This window comes from Phodopus roborovskii, unplaced genomic scaffold (assembly GCF_943737965.1).
Source record: "Phodopus roborovskii unplaced genomic scaffold, PHOROB, whole genome shotgun sequence".
NCBI lineage: Eukaryota > Metazoa > Chordata > Mammalia > Rodentia > Cricetidae > Phodopus > Phodopus roborovskii.
In genome coordinates this window covers 18,265,557-18,280,744 of record NW_026126447.1, presented here as the reverse complement: position 1 = coordinate 18,280,744, position 15,188 = coordinate 18,265,557, and the positions used below count along the sequence as shown (strand labels likewise).

The window sequence follows — 15,188 nt, the reverse complement described above, 5'->3', positions numbered from 1 at the left end:
TGAAACACCCTCTGCTCCTATCCTTTTAGCGGATGCACTATTCACATAAACTAGTATCGTTGCCAAGGTCTAAGGACCCATTTAGAAGCATGTTGTGCCAATGGTCCCCACCATTCTGTCTCTCCATTTTATCATAGTAAGTGGCTTCCTCCAGTCTCCCTCTACTCCTTGGAATTGCCATAAGAATACTATCTCACAGACAATTCTGACATGTATGTTGAGAGTCCTTAACTGCATCTCTTGTATTTTATTTTTTGCTAAGTGTTTTCACCCTTCAGATCTTCCCAAGTCAATCTGTTGTGACCATATACTCCAATTAGTATGTGTTTAGTAACTACCAGATCTGAGTAGATGATGTACCTGTTAAGAGGTCCAGTAGCAATGTTGCATTCTCTTTTCTGTGGCTCTCCAGTAACAGCGGAAGTCCCACATTGACCTCCTGTTTCTCCCAACTTGTTGATGGTGAATTGGTGACACTGGGCATGGGGATGCAAACCCATCCAATTGAAAGGTCAGTTCTGGGTCTTAGATTCATTTGGCTACCAAATATGATGTCAATGTTAAACCTGGATGTTCAATAAGAACTCTTCTTTTGAGCCCTTGAAATGTGGCAAATTCAAACTGAGACATGTGGTATAAGTATAAACTTTTAAAAAAAGCATAAAATTATTGTAAGACGTGTTCATCTATTGTCTACATGTCAATATTTCTGATATATGTAATTGAATTTTCTAAACTGTCCTTTTTTATTTTTATTTATGTATTTAACTTTTTCACTTTCATCAGTGAAAGTAGAAAAATTACAATTTAAAAAGTACCTTGAGTGCCTAGGGATGAAGTTCAGTTGATACTGGCTTGCTTGCCATGCACAAAGTGCTGGATTCTGTCCCCAGCACCCCACAAAACATGTCTGTAATTTCAGCACTCAGGAGGTAGAGGCTGTAGGATCAGTTGTTCAAGGTCATCTTTTGAGTTATAGTTAGTTCAAGGCCAGCCCAGGATACACAGGGCCAGCCCAGAATACACAGGGACAACCCAGGATGCCCAGGGTAGCCCAGGATACACAGGACCAACCCAGGATATACAAGGCCAGCCCAGGCTACATAAACCTCTGCCCTCTCACCCCCTTTAAATTGTTGAATCCTAATTATGTCACCATGCTGTGGGAGACTGTCAATCTTAAGTTGAAATGGGTTGGTAGTAGAGTGGTTAGAACTGATCTGAAAATCTGAAAGCCTCAGTTCAGCCTCTAGTCTCCTCTTGGTCACTGTGAACTCTCCCCAGAGCCTCCTACTTTCACATCTCCACAGTATTGAACGTGTGTAGTCTTTCTCATGTTGCCCTGTTCATGACAGAGGAGCAATTTCCTGCTCCTACCACTCCCTGCTCTGCACTCACAGAGTGAGTGGGTACTAGTGCGTGCTCTGAGTGCCTTACCACTGACTTACAGGAGGCTAGTTTCTTATGGCCTGCTTACAGGAGGCTAGGTTCTGTATACCATCCTCCCACTGAGCCAGGGAGCCCTGGAAAGGATACTTCATTTCTGTGATGTTTCTGTGTTATGTAAGACAACGGTTTATGGAAATTTGGCGTTTTATTTTTTTGTTGTTGTTATTGTTTTGTAGGTCTCTGTTTTGTTTTTGTTTTTTTGTTTTTATTTATTTATTTTTTTTTTGTTTGTTCCTCAGAAGTCCCTTGCTGTGGTTAGCAAGGCTGCTGGTTCCTTGTGTTAATTCCCATTGCTTCATTCCTCTTGAATCTTCACTCTGATTTTCCTTTAATTTTGTTCTCTATGTCTTTCGACAGCAAAGTGAGGGAGAGGTAAATGGAAGGTTTTATAGCCCCACTACCTAAAATGCATTTTAAAGACGTTAGCTTTGTTGGATCATTGACAGATGTAATTTTTGTTTCATTTAGAAGATACAGTCTAGAGTCAAATAACTTTGTTTTAGTTGGTAGTTCTTTCAAACTCCTTTTCCTGCAACACTATGAGAGTAAGAAAGTCTTGCTTTCCCTTTTGGCTGATGAAGTTTTCCACTATCAGTAAAAATTAAAAAACAAATCAACTTCTAACATAAAAGAAAACACCTGTTTGGCTTGGAGAGCTTGGCTAGGGAGATCCTTTTTCTGACATGCCAAACGGGACCATCACAGGGCCCCTGAAAGAAAAGGGGGGGCCTTTTTTTCTCTATTTCATGTGAGCATTGGCAGAGACTCTGACGAGCAGTTCTTCATATTTTATTATGTTCTTGTCTACAGAATCTCTGTCAGGCAAAACCCTTGTCAGCGGAAAACCTGTCGTAGGATCAGAGGAGACAAAAACAGGTGTCACACAGGCAGTCAAAACTGAAGGGAAAAAAAGATTAGGCTAAAGAGAGAGAGGCAGACAATTACATTAATGCCATTGCTTTTATCTTATAGATGTGTGTTATTATCTCGGGGTGCTGAGTGCGCAATTGCCTCACAGAAAAGTAGACAGGAGACAAGGGGAAACTTGATAGTTATTAACTGAAGAGGCAGTGTGTCAAAGCTGGACGGGGTTCAAAGTTTTACAGAGGAAAAAAAAAAAAATGCAAGCACCAAGCAACGGCTGTGTGACTCTGCTTTCGGCTACATAAACTTAGTAGCAATCTAACATTTTCTACTTGGACAAAGATCACAGAGAAAAAAGTAATGAAAGATTTGATATGGAAGCTTTGGGGGTAACATTTATTCTGTATACATGCGACTCAATCATAGAACCTTTTCTGCCTCATATAATCTTGCCACAATGTGAGACATGGTGGGGCATGAAGACAGGCATTTGTCAGTTCAGCCGTGTTGTTTGGATATGTTTAAAACACCTATTATCAACACACTTTTAATTAAAAAAAGCTATTAAGAAGCCCTTTTACTAAGTGTGAACATCTGTACATGCAAGCTGTAAATTAGAAGATCACATATGTGTGCCTCAGTCAGAGACTAAATGAATTTGGCAAGTGTTTTCTATTACTGGGTTTTTTTTTTTAAACACAGTCATATCTAAAGGAAATAACAAATGCTACATTTCACAATTTGCATTGATTTTTTTTTATTGTGCCTGTTGGTACTGATTAATAGAACTTCTCTAATTGGAAATTAGAGTCATTATCATGATCAGATTAGTAAACAGAACCCCAAACAGCAACAAATATCTTTTCAGTTTCTTTGTTTTGCTTATTCCCCAAAACTTGTTTTCTAAAAGCCGAAGCCTTGGTGATGTAGAAAGTAGTTTCATTTTGCCAGTTGCTTAAACCATGGAAGATTTTTAGCATTATTGATATCTCACACAAATCACACTTGTCAGGCAGCCCACTAACACAGGAGGGGGTGGCAGGCGTCATTTCTGTCTGGTCAGTCCTATATTGGTTTTGTTAATGAAACATCAACAGACACATTGTTCTGGCTGTGGACATTTTTTTTTTTTTTTTTTTTGGTCATGCATTTAATAATACTTGGTTAGTTTAGATTCTTGCTAAGGCCTAAGACTTCATTCTCAACTTTTTTTTTTTTTTTTTTTTTTTTTTTTTTATGAGCAAATCTTGATATCAGGTCTTCGATTCCACCAGTCATCAATACAAAGCATTTTGATACTTGATATATGCATTACACAAATCCAGCAGAAAACAGGTTGGGAGTGCCTGTGGTAGCCAGGAGATTTAAGGGATTCCATGTAGTGGAAGAAAACTAAAAGATTGATTATAGAGTTAGAGTGGGATTTCAGACTGACTGACTGGGGGAGAAGAAGAAGGAGGAGGAGGAGGAGGAGGAGGAGGAGGAAGAAAAAACTGATGACAGAGGTGAAACATACATTTTAAAAAATGAAGGAAGAGGCTAGTAATTCCCTTTAGGTGTTTGCTACCAGACATTGGCTTACAATGTCAGTGCTTTCACACAATCTTAAAATGTTTCCTTAATGTGTCTGATAAAAGTTTAAAGCATGTGCTACATTTAAGTGTTTCTTTAGTGAAAATGTTCCACAGATATATGCCCTTTCAAGGAAATTAAGTCTATAGAAGTGATGGTTTGTTTATATAAGAATTCAGTTTTTGTTCTTTAATGAAAAGACATGCAACACACTCAAGAAGCAAATTTAAAACCTTCATGTTACATTTTATGGGTTATGTTTTATAGCCAGCATACATTTAATTCATTGACACAAAATATTGAATGAAACAGGGATTGTGTGGCCAACTTTAGGCTAGCCTTGGCATCTCAGCATGGGATAGAACCACAGCAGTAGTAATAAGTAATAAACCTGTAAGCCTGGTTCCAACAAGTAAATGTAATTACCAAAACTGTTCCTACAGCTACTGTCAAGTCTGCAGATCAATGTTCTCTTTCCTCTTCACCACCTTCGAGGAAAGTTGCTGCATAGGAGCAAATATGTGTGTGCCCCTAGACTTGGGCCATGTAGGGAAGAGGGAAGAGGAGAACAAGGAAAAGAGCCCGTTGTACCTGCCTGCCAGGAGTGCCAGCTTCTGAACATCCGCATGTTGACAGTCTACTTTTATGGGCGCTGCAGTCAGACATTAATGATTTCCAACATCAGTTCCGAAGACTTTATTATGCATAAGGCCACAGGGGAGAATGCCAATCAATTTGAAATATTAGCTGCATGGTCTCAAATGCAGCTCACATTCTCCCTAGACTAATTGTCGGTATTTCTGTGTATCTGTTTCCACACTCTGAGAGCTGCATGGCAACTGAAGCTGATCAAACACAGAGCATGGTGCAGCTTATTGGAACTCCTTTTGTCCCAACCTCTTCCCTACAGTGTAGAGCCATATTTGTAACATACTGTGGGAGTATTTATAGATGACCACTCATTAATTAGAGGGTCACCCATATGTGTTATATAAAGTGGTACATGGAATCAGGGTTTGTGCAGCCTTGGTAGAGTCTTTTGAATCTAAAACTATCAACACTATCTGTTCAAGAATGGAATCAAACCCTCTGTACATTTGAGCTGAAGTTTTCATCACCAGACTGGGAGAGCAATCAGCTTTTTCAACCACCTATCATTTTCTTTCTTCTTTCCTCGGAAATAATTTCTACAAGTAAGCCTTCCCTCTCTTCATTAACTTACCTAATTAATTCAACTTTGACAGGAACAGAGAGAAAGTTGTGACTTAAGTAGAACATGAGTTATTGTAAAATGTACCTAATTTGCTCCCAGTTACATAATTCTTTATCCCAAAAGTAGTGAATAAAATCTGCATATCTAAATATTATTCAAGTCATACGGAATTTTCTCTTAATCACAATCATTTCTGACTCCACAATCTCCTGATTCACTAAAAAGATTTTTTAATATGCCATCATTGTTCTTTATTAATGTTGTCCCGTAGTGGGTAAGCTTTTATTAGGTTAAAGCTTGTAGTCTATGAGAAGGTTAAGTCTTTGCCTTGAGCCCTGATGGTCTTTTCTAGTAAAACAGAGTCTTCTAATGGCAAAGGATTGATGTTATAATGATTCCAAAGGGCCCTTTTATGATGAAATTCTAAATACCCCAAATCCCATTAAACCAGTAGAAGTTCATGGGCTAGCTCCATTGAAATGACATATCGTTATATTGGGTATAGTATGCTTATTATAAAGTGTGGCATAAGAGGAAATTATTGGTCATATTAGCAGGAATGAAGAACCACTCACCCCCATAAATTTAGAAGCTATGACTGAGGCATTTGAAGTAGAAGCAATAAAAATATTCTATTTATAAGTAATCAAAACCTTCACTTCTGACCCCAAAATTGCACTGACAATATACTGTTATTAAAAACTTGATTTTAGAACCTTAATAATAATTGTGGAAAGAGTGCTATAAAATTTATTCAAGGACTTGTGTTAAGTGTTAATCTATTAGAAATTAGCACAGTATGCCTAGGTCCGTATGTCCTTAGGCTGGCCACTTGACACTAATATAATGTGGGGTTCTAAAGGTAGTTGAGGAGAGATGTGAAGTTTTCTATCCAGCTTTGCAACTTAAAGCATACTCGGCATGCTTCCAATGTTAAAAGACTGAGTTTTATATAACTTGTAAAATTGTTTCATTCTGATATTTAAAAACATTAAAATATCCAAAGCAATACTAAAATTAGTGAAATAACAAATTTTCTTTTCCATACTTTTCATATTAGTTTCTAATTGTTTTATATTGTGGAGTGAGTTTCTAATAATCATTCCACTTTTCACACTCCTTATTTCAGTTTATAAAAATCATGGCTGTAAGCTCCACACCACTGTGCCTGAACAACTGTTAGAAGGAATCCCCTGGACATGCGCCTATAGTTAGCATATTCCTGTACAAATCACCGGGGTCACTTGAATTTGACTTTTAAAGAAAATCATGTCTTTAAGAAGTTGTGGGAAACTAAGAGCTATAAACTACCACTGAGAGCCAGTTTTCTAAGATCAGTGAAAAGCACTTTTGTACTCTGACATTAAGAAAAAAAAGTATCTGAATATGCTCTTATTTCAGTGACCTTCACAGAAATTTTGGAAGTAGAGTCTTCATAATTAGAGGTGTACATGTATTTTAACTTATTTGAAGGTTCTGCAGTGATTCCTGCTATTGAAAATTGAAATGAGCTTAGTTACACACTATTATTATTAACATTTATTATTTCTTTAGACAAACACCCCATCTCAGTATGTATATACTTGATAAAATGTATTTTTATCAAGTGGGCATTACTTGGTTAGATTAACAATATAGTCAAAAGTGTATGCTCTTATATATTTATTATATATTCTGTGTCATATTTCACACTCACATCCCCATTTCATTAATGAGCCACAACATTTCTACCTGTTGTCTTGGTTATGACTCAGTTCTTCACTTTAATGAATGTTCTTTTTCTACATATACTTGTCCCTTATCATGTTTTTTAATTTTATTGCTTAACCATCACTTTGGAAGACTGTGGATCCTCTCGAAGTATTGAAATTATAAGTAGGCTTTAATTTCTGTTTTGCTGTAATTCCCAGTTTGAAGTTCTGTTTCTGGCACTTTAAGGAAATCTAGGTCAATTATAATCTCTCAGAAACTTGACTGATAGTTCAAGAGGGGTGTGTGTGTGTGTGTGTGTGTGTGTGTGTGTGTGTGTGTGTGTGTGTTTCTCACTGGGATTTTAATTGTTGATAAACATTTTGCTTTTTCCAGTGAAATTCTGCATATGAAAACGAAGGTAAGGGGACTGGGAAGTATAGTGGGGGATGTGTATAAGTCAATGATTAGAGGTCATACCTGAAACATATGATACCCTGGGTTCAACCCCTAGCCCCCTAGCACCTTACCCTTCAACATAGAAATAGGGTGATTTTTCTGTTCCCTTTAATGTTTTTCTCCAAGCCTTTTATAAAACAGAAATAATTTTCTCTTAATAGACATCATTCTTACAGTCTTACTGTTGTACTGTGCTCTGACCCTTTCCTGGATCTTTTTTCTACAGATTTGAGACTATAAACTTAGCACATTTGTCACAATTCTAGTGATCATCTGTGAATGATTTTCATAACATATAGATATTATGACACATCTGTTCACTTTATTATTGTCTTTACATACCAGCCTTCTATCTTCCTTTTTCCGTATCTAGAAAATGTTGGAAGTGATTGGAAAAGGAATAAGTAAATCTTAGAATTCCTGTCAAAGTAGCATCCTAACCTTTCCCTTTAAATTGGAGCAGTTCTGCAACCTCATTGTTCCATGATGTCTTGAAGACACTTAGCATAGGGGAGAAGGTTGAGAAAGGGGCCTGGGTGAGACCCGGAGAAAATGGACTCATCAGACTTGACCAGTTCCTTGCAAGGAGTGTAACTACCTTTTTTCTATATTAGCTGTTCATCCATTCCGCAGTGTGAGTACTAAACATCCACAATGGGTTACCTGACAGTCGTGTTACTACCTAAAACCAAGCTGTTGTGACGTCAGCCTGAGCTGGCACATGCAGAGTTGACATAGACCTGCCGCACTGTTGAGATATTTTGCTAGATGTGGTGATTTCTCCAGCCTTTGTGGAAAAAGAAAACAGAACCACGGGTAAAGCTTAAAAAGCAAAGGGTTCTTGAGAGAGAAGAAAGGTACATGAGTATAGCCTTGACATTACAATTCTGAAGAATGAAGCCATGCGGGTGGAACCTTGCTTGTGTCTTTAGAATTGTTTTTCCCTTCTTGCCACAGCTGAAGTGGTTTTGCTTGGCTGGCACACTCTTCCTGTAAATTATGTTTGAATGGTAAATTTGTATTTGCAATTTTGTTTGTTTGGGTTTGGGTTCTTTGGGGGGATAGGAGATAGACCTAACTAACCTGGAACTCACTGAATACCAGGCTGGTCTCAAACTCAGAGATCCACCTGTCTCTGCCTCCTGAGTACTGGGACTAAAAGAGAACTACCATACCCAGCTGGGTTTTTTGTTGTTCTTTCGGTTTTTTTGAAGTCTCTTTGCTGTCCTTTTTTAACCACAAGTGGGCCCGAATCATCTGTTTTTCTGTTTTATCTTGAAACTTAGCATAAGACTTAGAAATACCCATTGAATGACCAAAAATGGTAGGAAACTGGTGGGTAACTAACTCACTTCAGTTGGAACAAAGGTTTCATGTCAGAGAATTATTATTCTAGGAAATAAAACAACCCTGCCCAAGGTCATTTGACCACGTTTAGTGTATATATGTGCATGATGTATGTGTTTATACATGCATGTGCAAGAATGTGTATTGGAGGGATGAGTTGTGTGAAAAGACTGGGGATGTCCCTGAGAGATGACATGTCAAGTGCATTTTAGGAAAACTGACTTGGTTTTGCTTGCACTAGACAGAGAGGAAGACAAAAACCCAGTGAAATAAGCATCGCAGTAAGGAGGACATGAAGGTCTGAACACCTGTTTTGAAGTGGTAGAAGTTAGATTAGATAGAAAGAATTGATCTGTGACAAACTGCAATGGGATTAAGAAGTTACTGATTATGTAAAAGTAAGGACTAATTAGAATTGGTTTTGAATGTTCTTGCTTGATGATGTTGAGAGTAAAACAGGGTCAACCAATCAGAATCTGGTATCTGCAGTTATCGCCTCAGCTACATAGAAACACCCACTGAAAGAAGATGCAGACACGACAGGGTCTGCTTAGTCCTTGCATTGTTTACTGGGATGATGGATAATTTTATTGTTTTCCTTTCTCTTAAATTTACATCATTTTTGAAAAGAGAGTTCCTACGAGAAAATAGCACAATGAAATAAGTCGGATTTGAAACATTTTGGCTGATTTTCCTGTTCCCATCTTTCACAGGTCAATTATGTGTTTGGATTTGAGAATATGGAGTTGAAGTTACAGGATTGTGTGAGGATAGCTGGATTCCTAGGGCTGATTAACACATGGGGGAAGCATGAGAGATTGCTCCTCTGGAAACCAGAGGCTGCCTTTTGCCTCTCAGTAGATTTCCTCTGCAGATCAGAATGTCACAGTTATCTGCAGTTCTGCTTCATCTTCACCCACAGCATGCTCACACCCTGCTTCTCGGCTTGATCTTGTTTCTATGCTTTCCACTTCCTTGTAGTTAAGGTAGCATTCTTCAAGCCACTGGAATTACCTTATATCCTGCAAACCATTGCCTTACGGCTACACTTTCTAAACCTTAACCTTTGTTTCCAGCAGTCTTTCTCCAGATAGTATTGTCATGAAGGTTCATTCATTGCAAGAGCTTTATCATTCAGCCTATCATGTGTCTACAGTCAAATTAAGAAAATGGATCTATAAATGGAAAATTATATTCTTTAAAATTTTACTCATCACTGTAGATAAAATCAAAATGATATGACTATTAGTGCCCATGATTTATTAAGCAGAGAGTGGATTATATGTCAGGAAAGTTGATAAGCTATATGTTGTTTCTTCACAGAACATCCATGGATGGGTAGTACCTATAAGAGGAAAGGTAACTGATGTTTCTGTGCTGTTTCCATTATTACAGATAAATAAATTGAAACACCTGCCATAGGTTCAAGCATTTATTAACTTTTCTAGATACATGATGGTTACAACTGCTTAGGTATTTATAACAAAAGAAAGTATATCCTGGTAACAATTAACATTTGGTTATTATTTATTTTCATGTCATTTTGCTGAGAGACTGAATACAGTCTGTTAGGAAGTCTCTAGTAGAAAATATTATAAACTGCATAAGACAAAATAAGTTCTGAATAATGATAATTAAAACCATTTTGAGGTGTGTTTGTATGTGTGGTGTGTGCATGTGTACATCTTTGTGTATATGTGCAACTATAGAAACCAGAGATTGTGAATTAAGAAATTAAGTATTTTGTGCTGATTGCATAGGTAATAATATGTGAAATTTATGTCTACAGAATTTATCCAGTGTGTTTTAAACATGGTGAACTGAATTTATAGAGTCAGCATCATTAATATGTATTAGGGCCATTTCTGATGTCTTAAAGACCCATCCCAGGGATGAATAAGCATTGAGAACAATAAGAGGGTGGTCTGAACACTCAGGGAGTTTGGAGTCCATCTTCATTATTGGATACTTCTCAGTGTGCCCTGTAGATGATGGCATCTGTAAGAATCTCCTGGCATGAGTTCTCAGACTTTACCTGCTCCTTCTGTACCTCTGCAGACTGTGTTTGTTTGCAACTCCATGGCTGAGGTCACTCAGCTTCTTTAGCTTCTGTTATTTCCATGTGTTTCATGTTCTAATGCTAACTAACAAATGCTTTTTAACTAAACTGCACTTTTGTCAGATTTTCGTGTGTCCTGTTAACTAACTAACTAACTAACTAACTAACTAACTAACTAACTAAATACATAAATAAATAAATAAAGATATTAGGATTAAAACTCCTTAGAGTCCTCCCATCCTACCATTGAGAACCGTCTCTACTTTTTTTCTTCTAGGGTCACTCAGTTCTCTTATATTGAGTGTCTAGAAATGCAGTCCCTTGGGCACACTCAATAAGAAAGTCTGGGAGACGTGGGCCCATTACCTGTGATCTAATAGGTCTTTCAGGTGTTTCTGGTGCACACCATGCCTGAGAAGCTCTGCTTTGATTCCATCTGTCTGTATTGCTCACCGACTAGTATCCTAATTCACTTAGAAGACCATGCCTTCCTGACAGACTTGTGTTCTCTCCCTCAGACCCTTCATGGAGTCTCTTATAGCATTTACATCTCTTGCATCTGTATATCTTTGAAGGTGGAGGCCACAGCATAAATTACTTTTCATCTACATATAGACCCTTCTCAGTGGTCTGTTAATAAGTGCTGATGAGCAAGTGAATGTATGCATGAATGAAGGACAGCATTTTAGGAGGAGTCGTGATCAATAAGGTCAGCTGCTGTGGAGAGATCACGGAGAATAATGAATGAAAAATCTATTGGATTTCACAGTGAGGCAGGTGTTGGTGACCTTTGAAATGCTTGCTTCAGCAGAGTGATGGGCAGGAAGCCCAGATTGCTGGAAGTTAGGGGTGTCCAATATGATAAGGACTTACACATTTCTTACTGTTTATCTGAACATACAGGAGCAGGATTTTCCTGGGTGAAGTTACTGAATTACTTTTTGGTTGGTAACTAACTCCATTTATCCTGTAATTTTAGGATATATGATCTTTGTAAAATGATGTATTTTCTAATCTTAAAATTAAATGAAATTATTATAAACCCGAGAATGATAACAGGATTTGCAGTAAGTGCTTAAATGGCACATTTCCCTTATTTGTCCAGACCATCATTATTTTTCTTCACTAATGCTGTTGAAGACATCACTCCATACATTTTATAAAAAGTGATTCTTTAGATTATTCCTCATTCTGGTCATTGCAGAAATTATTAATTTTATCTGGACTGGCAAAACATACCTTTAGTTGAACCAGGCAGTATATTTGAAATTACATGTATCTATCCAGAGATGGTCCCCTAAAAATAGTTGAATCAGTGGTAATGTTTCCAGTAATTCCCCTATGGATAGAAAATAGAATTTATGACTGTATCTTAATCTTTAGTTCCAATTTGAGAGAGGGAGAAAGGAAACAAGTTTAAGGGAGAGTGATTGATTGACTGACTGGCTGATTGATTGATTGATTATTAGACTCATGTAACTGATAACATTCTCAGTCTCAAGCACTGAGTATCATTAGCACTGGTATGTGATCTTTTCCAGATTATCTTTCAGCCCAACTCATTCAACTCATATGATTCCTGTTTATTAGCTCTTTTGCTAGCTACAAATAGAAAGAAAGAATTCCTTCTAGTTATAAATAAAATACTGAATTTGATCCATCATTTTACCATTGTTGTGGTTAGGGAATAGGGCAGACTTGCTTTTCTTCACTGACCTAACTCATGCTTCTAACCATACAGGAGTCCAGCCTGAATCCTCCATTGTTTGGGAGATACTGAAATTCAGCAGAGTCTAGCCCTAGGTTTGCACTCATTATGTCAAGCAAAAGACTAACTTCTTACTTTTTATTTCTCCACATGTTGTCAAAATTGGGTTACTCAGCTGTATGTAGTTGCATATGACTTATATACCAGAATCTGGGAGGCAGCATCAGGCAGATCTGAGAGTTGGAGGTCAGCTTGATCTACACAAGAGTACCAAGACAGCCAGGGCTACATAGTTAGTCACTGTCTCAAAACAAACCCTGAACAAACACCTTAGTGATTCCCCAGAAACCGAAACCATAAAGCAGACATTTTAGTGTAGTGTAGAACCTTAACAGAATGATAATCTTTGATGTTCCCTTTTCACACCCCCCTCTATGGTTCATCACCTGAACTCATGAGAATCTTTTCATTGTGGATTAGGTGAGCTTTGTCATTACTACTATTGACTGGCTAGCCCAACATCTTCTGCACTATGGTCTAAAGCTGGGCCTATGCCTATCTGGGTAAATAAAGTATTATTGCAACACACACACACACACACACACACACACACACTCACTTCAGCTTTATGGGTATGTAGCTCCTTCCATGCTCTAATGTGTGAGTCTTTGTAAAGGAAAAGTTATAGCTTACAAGATTGTTATTTAATATCAGGTCCTTGTAGAATATGCTGTTGACCTCTGCTGTCCATGTTGTTTTACAACACTAGTCTCACTTCTCTGTATATGACCCATTTATAAAGGATGATCATAAACTGATGAGATGCTCAGTGATTTCTGCCAGGCGTGATGATGAGCTGAGTTCACTCTCCTGAGCATATGGTAGAAGAGAATCCCCACAAGTCGTTCTCAGACCATTACAGGAGCACCACGGTACATACACACACCCACAAAAACATCAGATGTTAAAAAAATCATAATAAAGACCAGGAGATAGCTCTCTTCACCATCTTCCCTCGGGCCAGGCGTTAGCTCTCACATGAAGGTCGAGCTATGCAGTTTCAGTGGGTACAAAATCTACACGGGACACAGGTGGTGCTACGACAGGACCAACAGAAAGGTTTTCCAGTTTCTTAATGCAAAATGCGAGTCTGTGTTCCTTTCCAAAAGGAATCATAGGCGGATAAACTGGACTGTCCTCTACAGAAAAAAAAAAAAAAAAAAAAAAAAAAAAAAAAGGACAGAAGAAGTTCAAAAGAAAAGAACTCTCAGAGCAGTCAAATTCCATCTTACCATCACGGGTGCATCCCTTGCTGATATCATGGCCAAGAGGAAACAGAAACCAGAAGTCAGGAAAGCTCAGAGAGGGTAGGCTATCCAGGTTGCCAAGGGAGCAAAAAAGGCTAAGCAGGCATCCAAGAAGACAGCAATGGCTGCTACCAAAGTCCCTATAAAAGCAGCACCTAAACAAAAGACTGTGAAACCTGTGAAGGTCTCTGCTCCCCGAGTTGGTGGAAAATGGTAACTTGGTAGAATTTCGAATAAAGATCTAACTACGCTAAAATAAGTAAATAGATAGATAGATAAATCAGGAAATATCTGTATATCATACTGTCTGGTTTCAAATGGTATTTAGGGGGAAATGGTTTTGCCTTATATACTTGTACTTTTACAGTTATCTGAAAATCTCCACCCTGCTACCCCCTTCTCATTCAGTAGGTCTTTTTCTCTTTTGAAATCGCCAGCCTCTTAGTCGCTTAATCACTGTCAGTCACTGAATGCTTCTGAGCACGAGTCTACATTCACTTTGCAAAGTTTCAAAATGCCAAACCCATGCATAATTCAGGATTTGATATCATATCCTTTCTCTGTGGTCCTTTCATTCTCTCATTTGTTGTGGTTCGAGGACAAACACAGGCTTGTTTGATGGAGTTCAGGAGGGTTGGTGAAAGGGAAGTAGAAAAGGGGCACATTTCCCTGAGTTCAACACTAGGCTCCAAGCAGATCGGCCACTCATCAGAAGGCTGCATAGGCAAGCTGTGCTTGAAGAACAAGATAGCAACACCCTTCCCTTGCCATTTGCAGCCTAAATGCCCTGTGGAGTGAAGGAAGACTTCAGTCTGCAGGCTTGTGAATCCCTTATCTTTCCCAAACGTTAAATTAATTTTTAAAGCTATTTATTCAAAGTTGACTTAACCACCAGAATAGGAGAGATCAGACAAATCAGCTGCAAGAAATGAAGTATGGGGAAACCCGAACTCTTTGACAAAGTATTCCTGGGAGTAAATGTGTTGAATGAAGCCAGCGGGTAAATGATAAGGGCCTTTACACTGTAGATGTAAGAAAGCAATTTATCAAGAGTACATGAACTCTCTAGTGGCTTCAAGTCAGGAAGAAATGAGAGTGGAGGAGGAGCCCTAAAAAATACATTAGAAATACTTTTAAAAAGAAAAACCCTCTGTGTGCATGTTCTTTCGAATCTCGCAATTATTATGCAGAAGTGCTGGTATGTTTAAATTGGGGTTGCTCAGCTTATATTTGGACTGTAGGTGTTGGGCCACTCAGGAGCCTACAATCCTCAGAAATCTTGGGCCTTCTCAGGTGTAGCAGAGCACTGTGTGGTATCTATTTGCCTGACTTAAGAGGTTAAATGACCATCTCGCTGGCTTACAGTGTTTGCATTTTTGCTCTCTAAGGCATTTACTGTCTAGCATATAGTTCTGTAAGTTGGTTGCAACACCTTTTGTGTCCTCTTGAAGAGTTATGGGTGCCTTTCATGGGCCAGCTCTTGAATCTTGCAGTCTCTCTCAGCCCCGAGGCTGAGACATG

General features: G+C 38.3%; 1 protein-coding gene and 1 pseudogene across 4 annotated transcripts in view; both read left to right on the top strand.

The window, feature by feature from the left end:
• The window catches only part of Bnc2 (basonuclin 2), a 396,952-nt gene that overhangs the window by 266,955 nt on the left and 114,809 nt on the right, over positions 1 to 15,188 (top strand). The window lies entirely within an intron of this gene.
• On the top strand, positions 13,399 to 13,887 carry LOC127224912 (60S ribosomal protein L24-like; annotated as a pseudogene).